The following is a 5,657-nucleotide window of genomic DNA, read 5'->3' as shown; positions in this document are numbered from 1 at the left end:
AAAGTAAAGCTAAATTCTTGTTATATTTTTTATATCATGAACTTTAATTGTTAAGATTGATATAAAGTGTACGCAAATTATACATGAGTTATTAATGTTTTGGTATCCCCTTGATTCATGTTTCTTTAAAAAAAGGAAATTGTCTTTAAAACGTAAATCCACACAACTAAAAATATTTATTATAAATAACAAGACAATTGAGTACAAAAACGTTTCAAACAAAAACAAATTTAATTTAAAATCAAACATGTGTATAACAAATTTAAAAAAATGTAAACGTTGAACTTTTATATTGCATTAATGCGTTATATGACAAACCTAAAATAAAAATTGTAACAGATAAGTAGACATAAAAGAAAAAAAAACAAAAAAAAAAACTGAAAAACAATTTACCTGCTTTTCGGTAACCTGTTGTCATACACTTAAACTGCTGTCATGATGCAGCTTGTTGGTGTTGTTTTATGACGCTATTTCATGTTGGCTTTTAGTAAACTTGAGTTTAATTTAAAAGACATTACAGTAGATTTAAAATATTTTAATTAAAAAGCAAAATAACAAATGCTTCAAGGAGCAAAACTAAAATCAATAAAGATAGAAAATCAAATTGAGATATAAATAATTTACATTTATATAGCTAAACATGTTGTCTCGACTTATAGTAATTTTTAAAAGCAGTGTTTTCAATAAATTAAACTACCAGTTAATCATTTTTACCAATAGAATGTAGCAGCATGTTATGATGATTGGGTAATGAATCAATTTAACTATATTTAAGTTTAATTGATGAAAAACAAATAAAGTTTGAATTAAAAAAGACAAAATAAACCAAATATACAACAATATATTATTAAAAAAAATTACAAAGTTAAAAAAAATAAAAATAAAAATCACCGAAGAAAAAGCGGCAACCAAAAAGTTATAAATATCTTCACTGAAAGAAAACATTTACAAACTTTTGGTTGCTGTTTTTTCTTCGGTGTCTCCCAACACCCCTGAATGGCGAGCCCTTTATTTGAAGGATGACTCATGATTAATTTGTTCATTTATTGAAATATTGGCACAGTCGTGACCCTTTTATATGTATTTGTACAAATATTTAACAGCCTTTACAGACAAGCAAGCTTCAAGAATAATGTGAGCTTGATATTTCTTTGATAACCATGGATTGTAAGGTACCACCTAGCGGTTATCTACATTGTTGCCTTTAATTAGTGTCCGCACTTTGTCGAATAAAATTCCGGTTTACAAGAAATTTTGAGAAATTTTCGATAAAAACTGAAAAATTCAGAAACGATAATTTATTATTTCTCGTTTCCGAGTTTTTTCGTATCGTCGGAATGAATAAAACCGGAATGAATATTTATAAATTTATGTTCGAGTATTTTCAAAAAAATTTATTGTTTACAATAATTTTCATTTTTGACGACTATATTGTTCATCCATTTTGTTTTCCTTTTAAATTTTACAATAAATTTTTTATTGTTCTTTATCTATTTTTATGATTTATTTTTATTTTATTTTAATAAACAACTTTAGTAAAATTCACTTCTTACTTTTTTTGTCGTAAAAATTAAAATTTGGTGTAATCTTTGTTTAATAATTTCTAGACGATTATTAATTCTAATTTAATTTTGTATAATCAGACAGTGCAGAAACTTCCGGAATGGCGGACGCTTTTTTATAACGAATTTTAAAAATGAATTTAAAAAAATTAAGAAAGATAAACAAATAAGAATAAAATAAGAAAAATAAATGATAAAATAAGAAAAATAAAAATAAAGAGAATAAAGAAAAGAAAAAAAAGATTTAAAAAAGCAAAAACTAAAAAAAAATTAAAAACCAAATCAAGCAAATTAAAAAAAGAAAAAGATTAGAAAAGAAAAAGACAAAAAAACAAAGTTAAAGGAAAAAGAACATTCGAAAATTGAAAGTAATTAAAAAAGAATTTTAAAAATATATAAAAACTGCTCCATATATTATGAAAGGGAAAAGAATATTTTTTAAGTTTTATTTATTTTGAAAGACTATTAGTGTTTGCTTGATATGATTTACTTTTTATTTTATTATTGTCATTTATTGAGAAAACTCTATATTTTTCGTGACTAAATGTTTGTGTGTAAGTGGGTGACACGTTTTTATTTGTCAGTATTATTGAAAAATTTTTGTTTGTTTATTTATTGTTATTTTTTAATTAAATATTTATACTACTTTTATTTATATGATTACTGATATCAAGATTATTATATTAATTAAAACATTGTTAGATTTTTTTTGCAGTAATTGTTTAAGTTACATGGTAGGCTGTTACGTTTTGTCAGTACATAACTGTTTGTAACTTTCCTGTCTGTGCATTATATCCAATTGTTGTTCTAAAGTTGATATTGATTTATTATCATATAATTTTCTTATTATTCTTATAATTTATCATCATTATTATTATCATTGTTATTTGTATCATTAATGCTATTTCATGGTATTTACTTAAGATTGATTTTTAAGTATTTGTAAATGACCTCGATTGTAAGATCTTATATCGAAAAAAAATATATATTGATATTGATAATAATTTCTATTCAGTTAATAATTTTTAATTTTAATTGAATTTTATTAAAATTAAAATATTTTTAAGTTTGTTGTATATAAAGGATGAAGAAAATTTTCTTCAGTCTATTTTTGTTTTGATAAAGACAAGAAGCCAAAAATTTGAAGAAAATATTAAATAAAAAAAACTTTTTATTGTTCGTTGAAATTTTTGTGATAAAGTTTAAAAAATTATTAGTGAACTCAAATCCAAATGCCAAAATCAATTAATGCTTTCTGGAATTTCTTTTGACAAGGAAACTGTTCCTAAATTAGACTACCCCTTGCTGTATGTAGAAAGTGCGGAAAAAAGTTGAAAATGCAGCAATCTTCAACCTCCAGTGCCAGGTACCACCTTAAGTCAAAGCACCCACAAGACTTTGCAAAGTTGACCAAACTGATGGCTGAACGGGAGGAAAAACGGGCTGAGGACCTCAAAGAAATCCATGAGTCAACTGTTGGCCTTGACAAGGACTCAAGACAAGTTAGCCCACTATACCCTTTCTCAGAATGAAAAAACGAAAGCCATGGGGTCTCAGAAAACTCTTGCAGAATATGGCCTTGGAAAGTACTCCTTTCAACACAAGAAACAGTTGGAGGCTGACATGGAAATTATGAAGTTCATTGCCAGAACAGGTAAAAAATTTGTAAATTTTATTTTAAACAAAAGTACAATTTAAATTGCGATAGCTCGAAATAAAAATTATCAGTAATTATTAAAGAGGTATATACTTTTTTAACAAGCGCAATTAAAAATCCTTTTTAATGAGAACATAATAAGTCATATATTTTTAAAAAGTTCAAAAAGCATTTCATATTCATTTCAAATTAATCTAAAATGTTTTAATAACTTGGATAGCATAAATTTAAAAAATGCCTTAGGTTTTGTAATATGGTTAGTATTTTTCTTTTTAAGGAATGGCCTTTGAAGTTGCAAGTAACCCAGCCTTAAGAGACTTTGTCAAGTACTTCAATCTCAGGATGTCAATCAAGGACCCAACCACTTGGCTAAGAAGTACAAGTTGCCACTTTTGTATTCAGCTGTCATGGGTGTAATTAAGTCTGAATTGGAAATGTATCTTTAAGATTGCGAAGGTGTGGCACTGACTACTGCCTGTTGGACCTCCAAAGATGTAGATCCATTTATTTCACTTACCCTTCACTACATTAGCAAGGAATTTAGTTTGAAAAAGTTTATTTTGAAACTTGACAACTTTACTGGCCACCATACATCCTGCATGATTGCCAAGGTAATTATTTTTTATTTTGTATCCATAAATTTTTTATGCCTTCAAGAAGAAGAAAAAAGAAAAAAACATTTTTGGAAAATTATTTTGTAGCAAATAGGAATACTTTTTACGAACACCTACTTTTGAAACAGGTTTATATTCTAATAGAAATATTGAACGTAAATAAATAATAGCCAATAATTTTATTAAAGTATTTTTTACTTTAGTTTCAATTTTTTTTCCGGATGTTATTCCATCAAATAATGACTTTAAATTGATGCAAGGATTACTCCCAGCTCTTAAGTTATTGAAACTCCTTAGTAATAATTTCTCAACAGACAGTGAACCTGTCATACACATTGTCATGATCACCATTTACAAAATGACAAAGTACTTTGAGTCATTCAATGCTGAGCCAGAAACGCACTTTGTTGCTGCAGTTGTTAGAAGATTTTGCAAAGAACTGGTGGAACAGATCAATCAACAGTCAAGATTTAATGACATGGGAAAGCACACCACTGCCAACATCATGGGAAACTTGTTCCACCCTCACTACCGCGGTCTTCTTCTGAAAGAGTACAAGCTGTATGAGGAGGTTGTCAGCAAGTTGGTAGATGAGTATCCTTCTACCCAAGCTTTTTATAAGCAAAGACAGGAATCTACTAATTCGAGTGACTTTGATATTGTGGTGAATGACAATGAATTTATGGAGGAAGTGGAAGCATTGTGGCGAAATCAAAAACCACACAATATTAGGTAAATGTATTTTACAATTAAATATACCCCCAGATCGGAAAAAATTTGAGCGATAAAGTTATGTCATTTTTTCTGATAAAATATACATCGGATTTAAAAAAATTGTTTATTGCATGAAGTAAAAAGTTTTACTATTTTTTAAGATATATGAAAATAAACTTTTTTCTGATATAATATAACCAGAGAAAAAACCATTTTTTAGATCGAGTTAAAACAAATTCAGTTTTAAAGTAAATATTTTCTTTCAGCCAACAAAAGCCATCTCTGCAGAGAGAGTTTGATGCTTATCAAGCAATGCCTCAAGCACCAGACAGACAAAAGGTGGACCCGTTACAATGGTGGAAAGCAAACAAAGAACATCTGACTCTACTGGCAAAAGTGGCTTTGTGTCCCAGCAGCTTCAACCAGTAGTAAAAGGCTCTTTTCACAGAATGGAAACATCATCAGTGCAAAAAGGCAGAACTTTAATCCTTCCACCTATAAGAAAATAACCATCATCAAGGTCAACTATGAGTTGGTGGTTAAAAAAATTAAAGTCAAGCTGTTGAATGATGAAGAGAGAGAAGAGGCCGGCGCAATAATAGAAGAGGAAGTCAAAGAGAAGAAGGATAGCCCCAAACCACCCGAAGCATCATCAAGCCCAAAACCTCTAAAGAGAAAAAAAAATATCAGAGCAAGGTTCACAACAGAAAAAAGGAGGAGTGTCCATTAGACAAGAGAATTTGTTCCAAACCAAGTCAAAAGCCAGAGAAGGTCAAAGCTGGAATCCGGAAATACTAAGTGATATAAAAGATTAAAAAAGTGATGAAAAAGTTGAATTTTAGGTTCACTGATTAATTATTACAATAATTAAAGTTTTTTTTATCACAAAATTTTTTATTTCTGTAAAAAGCTGTGGAACTAAAAACTAACAATTATAACTGTTAAATAATGTCTTAGACTTTTTATATCCTATAAGCTAGTTACTTCAAAAATGTTGTGGATTAAAGTAAAAATAATTTGACAAAAGATGATAACTTACAATTTTTTGACAAAGTATGATTGGAACGTTACGAACATTCTCAAAAAATTCAATAAATTTCTGACTATCTA

Source organism: Hydra vulgaris, chromosome 08 (genome assembly GCF_038396675.1).
Source record: "Hydra vulgaris chromosome 08, alternate assembly HydraT2T_AEP".
In the NCBI taxonomy this organism is placed as follows: Eukaryota; Metazoa; Cnidaria; class Hydrozoa; order Anthoathecata; family Hydridae; genus Hydra; species Hydra vulgaris.
Note: the sequence above shows the minus strand (reverse complement) of the source record.